We start from the raw sequence: 16094 nt of genomic DNA, 5'->3' as shown, positions 1-16094 counted from the left end.
CCTAGCCCCCCGCTATTTCCTGCTTCTCGACAGAGTCTCGTTTTTTGCACTACCTTCAGCTGATGTGGAGGACAGTGCCAGTTGGCGCACCCTGTATTGCTTTTGAATCTCTTACTGTGCTTTCATGGTCAATGTTATCTCTAGCGCCTTCTTGAAATCTAGATTCACTTTGGACAATAATCTTTTCTGAGTGGTGTACTCTTTCACACCACACACTAAACAATCTCTGAGCATGTCGTCCAGAGTCGTATGAACTCACAATGTTCCATTAGCTGCTTCAGATTTGCCACGTAGCATGCAGTTGTCTCACCCGGGGCTCTATTTCATGAATTAAATCTGAACCTCTGCACCATGACTGAGGGCTCAGGTTGAAAGTGACCCTTCACAAGGTCCACCAATTCATTGAAGTTCTTTGAATCTGGGGCACTGGATGCCGTCAAACTTCGAATCAAGCTGTAGATTTTGCTCCCACAAGCACTCAAGAGGATTGCTTGCCTCTTCTCTTCCCCTGTAATATTGTTCGCTTAAAAAAATAACGTAAAAAAGGACTATGCATTGAGACCAATTGTCTGTGGCATGTTCAAAGGATCAATTCTCCCAAATATTGGCATTTTTAGAAAGGATAACCTCTTCAATTCTAATGGAGCTTGCTACTTACAATCACTGGGCAAGGTATAGTGCCTATTTCTTTTTAACTTGATTTCTTCTGTTCAATCCTGTTTTATCCTCATCACCAGTTTGTTGTAGGGTGGCCAAGTTGTGTGATTTTTGATACAATTGATCTGCAGACAATTCTTGGTGGAAACATTACGTTTATTAACAATATACTCAGCAGCAACTACATGTGTGCTTTCAACTCCAACTCTATTTCTGCACTGACTGCTAAGGTAGCCCGAGCTCCTCTCCTATTGGTTTCTACAGGTCATGTAATCTTACTAACAAGCATTATTCTTAAAGGTAAATTACGCACTAAATAAAACTGTAGTTACTACAAATGTCTGGTTGTGTATTATTAGTTTGGGTCATACTGTGTGTATTATTTAGATTAGTTTTCCCTCCCTCCTGTCAATCAACCGTAGGTCAATGCTATGTGAAATGCTTCTGGTAGAGAGATAGCAACAAGAGTGTAAACATCGTAACATGTATCCTCAATAAAAATTAAGTTTTCCTGCACTAAACCGGCTCCTCCCTCAAGTTATTACAGTTGGCAACGAGGATAAAACCGACTTACACTGTATACTTCGCCCTGGTTGCTGTGGGTAACACTAAGTTGCAGAGGATTGGAGTCAGTATGTCAGGAGGCTTGGTTCCTATTTCATTCCGAATGAAATTACTGATGAAGATCAAAGTAGAGCTATCCTGCTGAGTGTATGTGGAAGCAAAACACACAGTCTTATCAGAAACCTGACTTCCCCGAATGTGTCCAGCGCTAAGTCGTACAACGAATTAGTTGAGCTTGTGAAGTCGCAGTTTCAACCAAAACCGTCTGTAATTATGTAGCGCTTCAATTTCAACACGAGAGTTCATGCTTCAGGGGAATCTATTGCTACATTTGTGATGAACCTGAAACAGCTGACCAAGCACTGAAAGTTCGGGGATGCCTCGAATGATATGCTGCAGGGCTGACTTGTATGTGGGGTGAATGACAATGCCATACAGCGCTGTTTGATTGCTAAATCAGATATTGATTTCAAGCGCGCTCTGGAGCTTTCTCTCGCTATGGAGAGTGCCGCAAAAGATTCACAGGATTTGCAGCAAGTGAATAATGGAGCAGTGCACCATGTTAGACAGAAGCCTGTTGCTGAGCATAGCGCAAAATGTGGCACAGCAGATTTTCAGCGTGATTTCCTGTCTACCGAATGATGAGTCAGGAAGCCTAATTACAACGTGTCAGATGACAAGGTACACATTTGCTATAGGTGTGCTGGGAATCATGGAGCAGACATGTGCAGATTTAGAGGGGCAGAGGCAACTATTGCCACAAGAAAGGATACCTGGCTAGGCAGTGCAGAACAAAATATAAACAAACAGCAAAGCAGAGAATGAATCTGATTGAGTCAACAGACACTGCAGAAGCTGATTCTGCTGATGTATACTCTCTGTATCATGTGACTGCTGTTAGAACATAAGACATAGGAGCAGAAATTAGGCCAATCGGCCCATCAAGTCTGCTCCGCCATTCAATCATGGCTGATAAGTTTCTCAACCCCATTCTCCCACCTTGTTCCTGTAACTTTTGATCCCCTTACCAATCAAGAACCTAACTATCTCGGTCTTAAATACACTCAATGACCTGGCCTCCACAGCCTTCTGTGGCAATGAATTCCATAGATTCACCACTCTCTGGCTAAAGAAGTTTCTCCTCATTTCTGTTCTAAAAGGTCTTCCCTTTACTCTGAGGCTGTGCCCTCGGGTCCTAGTCTCTCTTACTAATGGAAACATCTTCCCCACGTCCACTCTATCCAGGCCTTTCAGTATTCTGTAAGTTTCAATCAGATCCCCCCTCATCCTTCTAAACTCCATCGTGTATAGACCCAGAGTCCTCAAACGTTCCTCATATGTTAAGCCTTTCATTCCTGGGATCATTCTCGTGAACCTCCTCTGGACCCTCTCCAGGGTCAGCACATCCTGAGATACGGGGCCCAAAATTGCTCACAATATTCTAAATGTGGTCTGACCAGAGCTTTATAAAGCCTCAGCAGCACATCCCTGCTTTTATATTCTAGTCCTCTCGAAATAAATGCCAACATTGCATTTGCCTTCCTAACTACCGACTCAACCTGCAAGTTAACCTGCAAGAGAATCCTGGACTAGGACTCCCAAGTCCCTTTGCACTCCAGATTTCTGAATTCTCTCCCCATTTAGAAAATAGTCCATGCCTCTATTCTTCCTACCAAAGTGCATGACCTCACACTTCCCCACATTGTATTCCATCTGCCACTTCTTTGCCCATTCTCCTAACCTGTCCAAATCCTTCTGCAGCCTCCCCGCCTCCTCAATACTACCTGTCCCTCCACCTATCATTGTATCACCTACAAACTTAGCCAGGATGCCCTCAGTTCCTTCATCTAGATCACTAATGTATAAAGTGAAAAGTTGTGGTCCCCACACTGACCCCTGCGGAACTCCACTAGTCACCAGCCGCCATCCTGAGAAGGACCCCCTTATCCCCACTCTCTGCCTCCTGCCAGACAGCCAATCTTCTATCCATGCTAATACCTTGCCTCTAATGCCATGGGCTCTTATCTTACTGAGCAGCCTCCTGTGCGGCACCTTGTCAAAGGCCTTCTGGAAGTCCAAGTAGATAATATCCATTGGCTCTCCTTTGTCTAACCTACTTGTTACCTCCTCAAAGAATTCTAACAGATTTGTCAGGCATGACCTCCCCTTGATGAAACCATGCTGACTTTGCCCGATTTTACCATGCACTTCCAAGTATTCTGAAATCTCATCCTTAATAATGGACTCTAAAATCTTACCAACGACCGACGACAGGCTAATCGGCCTGTAATTTCCCATCTTTTGCCTCACTCCCTTCTTAAACAGGGGAGTTACATTAGCGATTTTCCAGTCCTCTGGGACCCTCCCTGACTCCAGTGATTCCTGAAAGATCACCACTAACGCCTCCACTATCTCTTCAGCTATCTCCTTCAGAACTCTGGGGTGTAATCCATCTGGTCCAGGTGATTTATCCACCTTCAGACCTTTCAATTTTCCAAGCACCTTCTCCTTGGTAATGGCCACCATACTCACCTCTGGGCCTCGACTCTCTTGAACTTTGGGGAATGTCACTTATGTCTTCCACTGTGAAGACTGAAGCAAAGTACCTATTCAGTTCCTCCACCATTTCTTTGTTCCCCACTACTACTTCTCCAGCGTCATTTTCAAGCGGCCCAATGTCCACTTTTGTCTCTCTCTTACCCTTTATATATCTAAAAAAACTCTTGCAATCTTCTTTTATATTACTGGCTAGTTTACCTTCATATTTAATCTTCTTCCTCCTAAATCTAAGCCCAATACAGTCACAGTGCTGGTGAATGGCAAGCAGCTGCAGATGGAGGTGGACACCGTGCTTCAGCTACTGTTGTTGGGGAGTACACGTTCAAGTACCTCAGTGAAGGGAGTCAGCCATTGACACTGGAATGAATGTCCACCAAACTGAGAACCCATTCATGTCAAACGCATTGCTGCTGTTCCAGTCTGCTACAAACAGCAGACAGCCCAGCTTCCTGTGATGGCCGTAGAGTGGGAGAGGTATTTTGGGTCTAGATAGGCTGCAAAAAATAAAACTAGACTGGCCAGAAATGTTCCATTGGAAGTCCGATTGAATTCCAGAGCTCTTGAAGAAATATGAAACTGTTTTTCAAGATGAATTGGGAAAACTGAAGGGCATGCAAGCTAAAACTGACGTCAATCCTCACAACACCACGTTTCTTCAAGGCCAGACCAGTGCCTTGCTCACTAAAAGAAATCGTGGAAGCAGAGTTGTGCAGGTTGGAAAACCTGGGAGTAATTCAGCCTGTCCAGTTTTCTCAGTGGGCCACACTCATAGTCCCAGTTTTCAAGCCAGAGCAGACCATATGTCTATGCAGTGACTACAAACTGACAGTCAACAAAGCAGCAAAGTTAGACAAATACCACATTCCTAAATCGATGACCTGTACGTCAAGTCAGCAGGAGGCAAGTCACATACAAAACTAGACATGAGTCATGCCTATCAGCAATTGGAATTGGACAACACATCAAGAGGGAATGTAACAATCAATACTCACAAAAGCCTCTACCAGTACACCCGATTACCTTTTGGAGTTTCATCCACATGCGTCGTTTTTCAGTGAACCATGGAGAGTCTCCTGCAGAGACTTTCATGTGTGGTCGTGTACTTAGATGACGTCCGTGCCACTGGACTGACCAAATCTGAACATTTAGCTGACCTTGAGGAAGTGCTGAGAAGATTTATGGAAGCAGGTGTGCACTTGAAGTGAGAAAAATGCACATTCCAGGCATTGGAGATAACCTACATGGGTCACAGAGTGGATGCTACGGTGTTGCATCCTGTTGAAGGCAAGGTTCAAGTCATTAAAGGTGCACCATCACACTGTAATGTGCCTGAGCTTAAGTCATTCCTAGGGATGGTAAATTACTATAGCCGTTCCTTACCTAATCTGTCCACTGTGCTTGCATCACTCCACTTGTTGCTGAGGAAGAACCACCGCTGGTCATGGGGTTCACAGCAAGAAAAACCTTTGCAGCAGCGAAGAAACTGCTTCATTCATCATTTTTGGTGGTATATTATGACCCAGCTAAAGAGCTAGTGCTGACGTGTGATGCTTCTCCCTATGGCACATGTCACATCAAGTGGAGAATGGGTCAGAAAGGCCCATCAGCTGAAAAGGGCTACACCCAGCTGGAGAAGGAAGGGCTGTTAGTTGTATTTGGTGTCAAGAGGTTTCACCAATACCTACATGGGCGACATTTTGCAATATTGTCTGACCATAAGCCGCTGACAGGCTTGTTCAACAAAGACAAAGCTACCACGCCTATAGCTTCAGCAAGAATCCAGCATTGGACCCTGATGCCTTCAGCTTATGAGTACACATTCATGTACAACCCTGGCTCACATATAGCCAATGCAGAAGCATTTGGTCAGCTCCTGTTACAGGGCAGCCCTGCTAACACACCTGTTCTACAAGAGTTAGCGTTGTTGTTAAATTTCTTGGATTCATTATCTGTATGCACTAAACAGATCAAGAATTGGATGACTAGAGAGTACTGTCAAAAGTTAAAGACTTCATTTTACAAGGCTGGCCAAGTACCTTTGTGTCTGATGACCTGTGTCCCTTTTATTCCACAAACACTGAACTGAGCTGCCAGGATGGAATCTTGCTTCCAGAGTCATGGCCCCTTCCCAGGGCAAAGAGTCGCTCTTGGCAGAGCTCCACAGAGCACACCCAGGCATGTCAAGGATGAAGATGTTGGCTCGTAGTTATATAGACAGTGACATCGAGAGCATGGTTAAACACTGTCCCATTTGCCAGCAACACCAGAAGCTACCTGTTTCAGCTCCTCTTCACCCATGGGAATGGCCTGGCTATCCTTGGGTCAGACTGTCTATTGACTATGTGGGACCGTTTCTAGGCACCATGTCCCTGTCACTCATCGATGTATATTTGAAGTGGCTTGATTTCTATGAGATAAAATCACCAATTTCACTGCAACTATTGAGAAGCTGCATCACCCCTTTAGTATACGTGGTTTGCCTGAGATTATTGTCTCTGACAATGGAACAGCTTTCACCAGTGTAGAATTTCAATGGTTCTCAGACCTGAATGGCACCCAGCACATAACAGCACCCAGTCTCCTCTGTCAAATTGTTTTGCCGAAAGAATTGTCCAGACCTTTAAAGCAGGTATGAAGAGGTTGTCTGGAGGTACTTTGGAGACTCGTCTTTACAGATTCCTTTTGAGTTACCGCACAACACCACAGACTACGACGGGCTCCACACCATCAGAGCTGCTGATGGAGCACTGCTTGCACACGTGTCTGGATGTGGTGTTTCCCTATTTGGAGGGGTAGGTGAGGTAGAAACAAACCACTCAGAAAGTGAACCACGGCCTGCACAGCGGTGCTCGCACAGTCAAGTGACCCTGTGTATGTGGGTAACTTTGGAAGTGGACCATGCTGGACTCCAGGACCCATCATTTCAGAAACTGGTCCAATGTCAATTCGAGTTCAAGTTGAGAACAAAGTAGTGTGAAAACATGTAGATCACATTCAAGCAAGAGAAACATCTCAATGAAGGCAAGATCAACCTGTGATTGATGTTTCACTGCCGACCTCTGAAGTGTGTGGTCACACTACAGCCGCTTTTCCTGACACATTCAATGAGCTGTTGAATATAGAACCACCCAGTTTCAGTGACGCAACCTCATGTGCAGCCCCCGATCCCATTGTTCGTGTTCTGGAACCTCCCCTCAGAAGGGCTGCGTCGCTCTGACTGTTCCCACAGAACACCTCAGAGACTCAATTTGTAGTTATGGTCTAGATGTGCTTGCCAAGGACACTAAGAGGTAGAATAATCCCCTAGCGATCACTTGGAGTTTGGGCAGTCTACTCCAAATCACCTAGATTTAGATTTGTTTAAAAAAAAAGAATGTTCTGTTTTTTGTTTACAAGGCAAGTTAAAGACAAGAGACATTACAAATGTTATGCTAGTTTTCAGACATGTTGCTGTAGTGAATATATAAGGAACCTAAGGGGAAGGAAATGTAGTAATTAGATTAGTTGTCCCTTCCTCTTGTCAATCAACCATAGGCCAATGCTATGGGAGGTGCTTCTGGTGGAGAGATGGCAGCAAGCATGTAAGCATCATAACATATGTCCTCAATAAAAGTTAAATACATCTGCACTAAACCCGCTCCTCCCTCAAGTTATTACAACATGTTATTTTCACCGCTCTCACTTTTCTTCTTTATTTTGTCACCATTGGATCTCAAAATGCTGCGATCCTTCCAACATAATCTGCCACCATCTGGTTTGGTCCAGGGTGATTGTGTCTCAGGGGTTGATGTTAATGTTGCCTTCCTTCATGTTGGCTTTCAGCACATCCTTGAAACGCTCCTTCTGTCCTCCTCTGGTGTGTCTGCTCTGACAGCTGGGAGAAGAAGTCTGCAGAGTAAGGGGTTAACTCTAATGATAGCTACTGAGCATGTGCATAAGGAGCTATGTCACAGTGATGTCACTTACCGAGAGGAGATGAGTGTGAAGCATCTCAGATAGTAGCTCCAGCTGTGTTTTGGTCTTATTTAATCTTAGTAAATAGTTGGCATGTAAATAAAAATTTTTGAACAAAAGACCATTGCCTCCAGCAGGATCTCTTCTAGAGCAGGAAGCCAATGAATCCCAAGAAAAACCCACAATAACAGAACGACCTGCTTGGGAACCTGGTATCTGACAATTGAACTGTATGGCCAACCCAATGAAGCTGATGGTGGAAGATCAAAACTTTGATACTTCTGGTGCCTGCTTGTGAGAGGACACTGATATTGGTGCATCTGCCCTCCCACTTAATATGCAAGATCTTCTGTGGACAACATTGATGGTAAGACCATGAGGCCATAAAGCGTAGGAGCAGAAGTAGGCCATTTGGCCCATCGAGTCTCTCCACCGTTCAATGAGATCATGACTGATCTGATAATCCTCACCTCCACTTTCCTGCCTTTTCCCCATAGCCTTTGATTCCCTTACTAATTAAAAATCTGTCTATCTCATCCTTGAATATACCTAACAACCCAGCCTCTGCAGCCATATACGGTAAAGAATTCTATAGGTTTACTAACTTCTGAGAGAAGGCTTTCCTCCTCATCTCTGTTATAGGCGGGCAACCCCTTACTCTGAGATTATTCCCTCTGGTGCTAGACTCTCCCACAAGGGGAAACAACCTCTCAGCATCTACCCAGTCAAGCCGCCTAAGAATCTTATATGTTTCAATAAGGTCGCCTCTCATTCTTCTAAACTCCAATGAGTACAGGCCCAGCCTACTCAACCTCCCCTCATTAGAAAATCCCCCCATACCCAGGATCAACCTAGTGAACCTTCTCTGGACTGCCTCCAATGCCAGTATATCTTTCTTTAGATAAGGGGACCAAAATTGTTCACAGTATTCTAGGTTTGGTCTAACTAGTGCCTTGAATAGTTTTAGCAAAACTTCCCTATTTTTATGTTCCATTCCCTTTGAAATAAAGGCCAACATTCCATTTGCCTTCCCTATTAACTTGTATGTTAGCCTTTGGGGATTCATGCACAAGGACTCCCAAATCACTCTGTGTTTCAGCCTTCTGCAATCTTTCTCCATTTAAATAATATTCAGCTCCTCTATTCTTCCTGCCAACATGCAAAACTTCACATTTTCCCACGTTATATTCCATCTTCCAAGTTTTTACTCACTCAGTTAACCTGTCTATATCCTCCTGTAGATGCCTTGTGCCATCCTCACCATTTGCCTTCCCACCTATTTTTGTGTCATCCGCAAACTTGGCGATAGTACATTCACTTCCCTCATCTAAGTCATTAATACATATTGTAAATAATTGAGGCCCCAGCACTGATCCCTATTCAGGTTGCCATCCGGAAAATACCCCCCTTATCCCAACTCTTTGGGCAGAATTTTCTGCCTGCTGGGCAAGCGGGCCCGACCCAATCTCCATTGGGCAGGGAGACGATCCATGCCGGAGAAGCGAGCCCCGCCGCCATTTTACCTGGGCAGGCCAATTAAGGCCCGCCCAGCTTGATGCCCGGCGGGAAGCGCTATGCGCTCCCTGTGCGGGCGGGGAGTGGATTCCCCAACTGCGAGAGTGTGCTCTTTCACACATGTGCATGAAAGAACGCACATCTCCCTGAGGCTAAGTGCTGCCCCAGGGAGATCACTGACTGTTTTAAAAACGTCAAAAATAGAAAACAAAAAACCCCTAACATGTTCCCCTCATGTCACATGAGATGGGACATGTTCATAATTAACATAATAACTTTATTAAAAAGTTTAAAATCCTGCATGAAACCTCATCCCGCCGGTGGATGAGGTTTCATGTTTTATCTGTTTGCCGCCCGGGCTCCTGGCCTGCCCGCCAACCTTAAGGTTGGACAGGCAGGTACACTAAGTACCTTAATTGATCTGTCAATGGCCTCAATTGGCCATTGACAGGTCAACGGGCCAGCAGCTGATTTTGCTGCACCCCGCCTTCCTGAAAATTTAAATGGGGGGGGGTGATGTTGGGGGTTCCGCTCAACGTCATCCCAATTCATTTTACGCATCGGCAAGCAGGCCCCGCCCCCTGCTCACCAACAGCAAAATTCTGCCCTCTGTCTTCTATTAGTTAACCAATCCCCTATCCATGCTAATATACTACCCCCAACCATGGACTCTTTTAAGCAGCATTAAGTGTGGTACCTTATCAAATGCCTTTTGGAAATCCAAATGTATCACATCTACTGGTTCCCCTTTATCTGTCCTGCTTGTTACCGCCTCAAAGAATTCTAATAAATTTATTAGGCATGACTTCCCTTCCATTAAGCCATTCTGACTCTGCTTGATTAGATTATGTATTTCTAAATGCTCTGTTATTGGAGGCCTACAACTGGCAATCGCTAATTTTTGTAATTTTATTTCTGCTTCACTTTATATTTTTAAATGAACGTTTAATGCATGTAGACATTGATTTAAACCTAAGTGTAGTAATTATGGTTTTGTTAAATGTTGGACTGTACCTTTAAGAATAGTCCAGTGCTGTAAGATCACATGATCAATGTAAACCAATGTGTTAGCAGCACGGGCTACCTCCACAGTCAGTGTAGAGATAGAGATGGAGTTGAAAGCACACGTGCAGTTGCTGCTGGCTGAATTGTAAATAAACCTAACGTTTCCACTTGAAAAGTTGTCTGCATATCAACTCTATTATAAAAAGGTGACTAGGCCACACTGTAACTAACTGGCAATGAGGATAAATCAAGATAAATCAGAATCGGTACTGCACCTCACCCAGCGATTGTGAGTGTCAACATCCATTTAAAATAACAGAAGATATACTCACCTAAATTGCCACAATTTGGTAGAATTGATGCCTTTGAGCCAGCCACAGACGATTGGTCTCAGTATATGGAACGCCTCATGTTCTTCTTTCAAGTGAACAAAATCACGGGAAAAGAGAAGAGGCAAGCGATCCTCTTGAGTACTAGTGGGAGCAAAACCTAGGCCAGAATTTTTCCGTAGGCGAATTGGGGGCGGGGCCCGCTCGCCAACGCAAAAATGACGCGGGATGATGTTGGGCGGAACCCCTGACGTCATCCCGCACCATTTAAATATTCAGGAAGGGGAGACGGACAGCGAAATCAGCTGTCCACCCGCTGATCTGTCAATGGCCAATTGAAGCCATTAACAGGATAAGTAAGACAATTAAAGACCCTGCCCATCCAACCTTAAGGCTGGTGGGCAGGCCAGGAGCCCCAGTGGGCTTCTGAAAAAACATGAAACCTCATCCACTGGTGGGATGAGGTTTCATGTCTGTTTTTAAAAAGTTTATTAAAGTTTAAGTCATATTTATTAACATGTCCCATCTCATGTGACATTGTCACATGAGGGGGACATGTTAATAATTTTTTTACTATTCTATTTTTAAACTTTGAAGCATTGTCAGTGATCTCCCTGAGACAGCACTTAGTCTCAGGGAGATGTGCGCTCTTTCGCGCGCATGCACGAAAGGGCGGACTTTGACAGTTGGGGAATTCCCCCCCGCTCCACGCACAGGAAGCGCATAGCGCTTCCCATTGGGCAACCTGTGGGGCTGGCCTTAATTGGCCCGCCCACTTAAGATGGCAGCAGGGCCCGCTTCGGCGGCGATGATCGGCTGCCTGCCCGCTGCCGAGCTGGTGGGGCCCGCCCGCCCAGCAAGGGCAAAATTCTGCCCCTACAGTTTGATTTGAAGTTTAATGGCACCCAATGCCCCAGATTTGAAGAATTTTGGAGAATTGGTGGACCTCGTGAAGGGACATTTTCAACCCAAGCCCACAGTCACGACGGGAAATAGAACCCCAGGTGAGACAATTGCTAGCTACATGGCAAATTTGAAGCAACTATCGGAACATTGTGAGTTCAGTACAACTGTAAATGACATTCTCAGAGATTGTTTAGCGTGTGGTGTAAAAGGAGAGACTATTCAGAGAAGATGACTGGCTGAAGTGAATCTGGATTCTAAGAAGGCGTTAGAAATAGCGCTGGCCATGGAAAGCATGGTCAAAGATTCACAAGCAATACAAGGGGCACAAAATGACGCCATGCGCCAATTCGGGCTGGAACAGTCAGCTAACAGTAGCGCAAGAAAGTGAGACTCCGCTGTAAAGTGGGAAACAGGCCCTGCTAACTAAATAAGAAGAAATAATTTAGCAACTAAATTGAAGAACAACTTCAATCGATGTGGAAACAATTAGTCTTTCAGCAGTTGGCAGTTTAAAAAGGTAGAATGTTACTTTTGTTACAAAAGTGGACATATAATGAGACTGTGCAAAGAGAGATTTAAACAAGCTTGCAAACAACAGAAGAAGCCCAGTGAAACCTACAGTGTAGAAGAGCCTGAAACAACATGTTCTGATATTTATTCATTGTTTAATATGAAAGTTGGGAAAATAGTGCCAATATTTGTTACAGTACAAGTGAATGGTAAACCATTAAAAATGGAGGTAGACACGGGAGCTTCCACTGCTGTAATTGGAGAACACACTTTCAGATATTTAAATAATGATGAACACCATTTAAATTTGAAACAAACATCCCCCGAGTTGACAAGGTACACAGGCAAAGAAATCCAAGCTAAAGGTATCAGCAGAGTAACCAATTGGCATGGCTACCCGTGATGGTGGTAGTAGGTGAAGGGCCAAGCCTTCTTGGTGAAACTGGTTAAAGGAAATCAACCTTGATTGACCAGTGAGCTTTCAAAAGGAAGCTGGAAGAGTTCATGTCTTGAAAAAGGAACAAGGCAAAGTACGAAAGAAAGAGCCTGGAGAGTTCAAGGACTACAACAGGATGAAAAAGGAGTGTGTAAGGACTCAACAACGTGAAGAAATGCAGTCTATCTCTAACAAAAACATGGAAGAACTGTAGAAGAAACTCAAGGAGACCCTGCTGAATGGCAGAGTTCAAGATGAAATGAGTAACCTTCGAAAGGAAAAGGGAAACCTGTAGAAAAACCTTCATACACGACAAGATTCCCCCAGGTCCAAGTTTGTGCCTCTGGAACAGTACAAAGAGAAACAGAAATAATTCAGCATCTCTCTGAACAAACTGAAGAACCAATTGGCAGTGAAGGCATATCAATATTCAAGTTTCCAGGATGCAGCCAAATACAAAAAAGAGACAGAAGAGCTGAAGAATCAGCTAAACAAAGTCAAAGAAGCTTTGAAATCAAAAATCGGAGAGCTTTCCAAGAGGCAAGCAGATAATGAAGTTTTGAAAGACTCAGCTACTGAACTAAGGCAAGTTGAGGTTTCACCTGAGAGAAATCTGGTCAAAAGTGAAGTCAAAATGAAGGATGAGACTAAACTCTGTGGTAGAAAGAAGAAGATAAAAAGGAAGAAGTTTCCGAAAAAACAATAAAATAGTGGCTGGTCGCACCTATAAACACTCAAAGGAGGCAATAAACAAATTACCAAACTGTGCCTACTTTGATATTATTCCAGTCCCTCATAATAGTTTGCTGGATGATGATGCTGAAGATAAAATCAAAGAGGAACAATTTACCTCCAAGGCCTTATCTGGAAAGAATTCTAGATGTGGTAGACAAATATGAAGAAGTTAACAGGTGATTTGTTGGAGACCAAGTTAGATGCTTTGTTCTTCGTTACATGACAACCCACCATACGGCCACAGGAGCAACACCTGCAGAATTGTTGATGAGATGCCGTCTTAGGACAAGACTGAGCCTAATATTTCCAAATTTGGAGGGGAAGGTGGAGAAGAGTCAAGGAAATCAAAAAAGCAATGCATGACTTGCATAGTCGTGAGAGACAACTTACTGTTGGAGAAGCAGTATATGCGAAGAATTTCAGTGGAGGACCAAAGTGGTTACCGGGTAAAGTAAGTTCAGTGACCTGACCATTATCATACCATGTGGAGGTGGAAGGCCAAATCACCTGTAAGCATGTGGACCATTAAAGAAAAAGAGATACCACAACAAGATGTCGTTCCACCTGTAACCATTACTTAACCAGTGTTTCCTGTTGAAGATGCTCAACCACGGACTAACATGTCTGATGTTTCTATCAGAATGGGAGGCACTGGACTGCAAGTGCCCACCGAGGTACTTGATGTTCATGCAGTTCCAGAGAATGTAGTTCCTAAAAAAGAATCTGAAGTCATGGAGCTGTGACGTTCCACATTAATCAGGAAACCACCTAAAAGACGGAACTTGTAAATTTCATGACCTGTGTAAATATTATGATGTTATGAAATAAATATACTTATAAATACAATATGTACAGCAAAATTAAAGGGGGAGGAATGTAGTAATTATGGTTTTTGTTAAATATTGGACTGTACCTTTAAGAATAGTCCTGTGATGTTAGATCACGTGATCAATGTAAACCAATGTATTAGCAGTGTGGGCTACCTCCACAGGCAGTGCAGAGCTAGAGATGGAGTTGAAAGCACATGTGTAGTTGTTGCTGGTTGTATTGCAAATAAACCTAATGTTTCCACTTAGAAAGTTGTCTGCAGATCAACTCTATTAAAAATAGATGACTGCAACACTAAGTATGATTGTGAAACAAAAACAAAAACAAAAAATGCTGAAAAAACTCAGCAGGTCTGACAGCATCTGTGGATAGAAAGACAGAGTTAACATTTCAAGTCTGTATGACTCTTCTTCAGAACTAAAGGGAAGTAGAAATGTGGTGAAATATATACTGTTTAAGGAGGGGGTGGAACAAGTAAAGCTGGATAGAGGGCCAGCGATAGGTGGAGGCAAAGGAGAAATTGCAAAAGATGTCATAAACAAAAGGTCAAAGGGGTGTTAATGGTGGTGGTGCTGGCTGAAGGAGATGCTAATGGTGACATTAAGAGAAGAAAGCAGAATGTGATAATGGCCAGACCAGAGTAAGCACTCTGGAAAGAACAAGTAAGCAAGTGACAGATGGCCCCAGTGGGGGACTGGGGGAGGGAGGGCACGAGGGGACGATGGTGGGAAAAATAACGAAAATAGGCTGGAAGCTGAGGATAAAACAATGAATAAAAATGGAAATAAATTTTAAAAATAATAATAATAAAAATAAGTGGAAAAAAAGAAATAAATAAAAATAAAAAAAATAAAAATGAATATTGAAAAAAGGGGATCAGAAAAGGGTGAGGATAGAGGAGAGAGTTCATGATCTGAAGTTGTTGAACTCAATGTTAAGTCCGGGAGGCTGTAGAGTGCCTAATCGTAAGATGAGGTGCTGTTCCTCCAGTTTGCATTGCACCTTCAATGCCACTGGCAGGGGATACCCTCCAACTCCATGTTGGGTCAGGTCTTCACAAAGAATGTAGCATATGTGATGTACCCGAGCTCGGGACAAGCGCAGGTGTGCACGGCATTGCCTCTCACTTATTTGTAAAAAGGAGACATTTCAACAATAGCCCTAGGTCTGGTGAGTCTCCTATTTACAAATAAATCCTCCTGACCCAACTGTTCATGCTTTGGCTCCACATGACCATGTCCCTCCTGCTGGAGCTGCGCGTGGAGTCACCTCTCCCACCTTCACCTCCTCAATTGCATTAAGACCCTGACAAAGGCACATTGAGCCCTGAATCCATACCTGCTTTTGCCTTCTCTCTGAAAGGAAATTTTGAAGCCATTAATGATTCAAGGGTCAAGAAAGTAAAGGTCAGAAGATGACATGTTTGTAATTATCCATGGTTTTTCCTGCCCTATTTGCATGGTGGCTGATGCCGCCTTGTCTTCGAGATACTAGCACACACATCGAGGTGACTAAGATGGCATCGCAGATATGTAACATCTTGAGCCCTGCGTGGGATGCTAAAGTTTAAGTGAGATGAGTGACCCAACCCAACTCTGTGCTCCAGTCTCTGATATGGCATATTAATGACCAATCAGTTGCTCATGGTCAATGAGTATATGCCCTTTAGCCTGTTAGGAGTGTCAAATCTGGTGAACATATGACTGGCCTTCATTGATTGTATGCCATATATGATACAGCTGTGTCTCCTTCACTATTGCCTATTTCCCAAATTCAACATTCCAATGTGTTACTTTTGAGATACAGCGACTGTGATGAGAAGCTACTGAGTTCTGAGTAGCCCTTTAATAATGCTAATTAAACCATTGGCTTTCGGTGGCTTTCATTGCAAGGAAGTCTTCCTCCTTTCTTCCTAAGCAGATTCCTGCTCACTGCTGCAACAACAAGAGTTTAGGGGGCAACCCCAGAACCTCCTGTTCGCCCTTTCCTGACTGCCATTCCACAGCCTTCCCTCTGCATTTTTCCCCTCCTGTTCATCAACCCCACCCTCGCCTCACAGCTCACCCCTGGTTGAAGTGCTAGTTTCTGAAATTGGA

This window comes from Cetorhinus maximus, chromosome 14 (assembly GCF_964194155.1).
Source record: "Cetorhinus maximus chromosome 14, sCetMax3.hap1.1, whole genome shotgun sequence".
NCBI lineage: Eukaryota > Metazoa > Chordata > Chondrichthyes > Lamniformes > Cetorhinidae > Cetorhinus > Cetorhinus maximus.
This window is presented reverse-complemented; position numbering follows the sequence as displayed.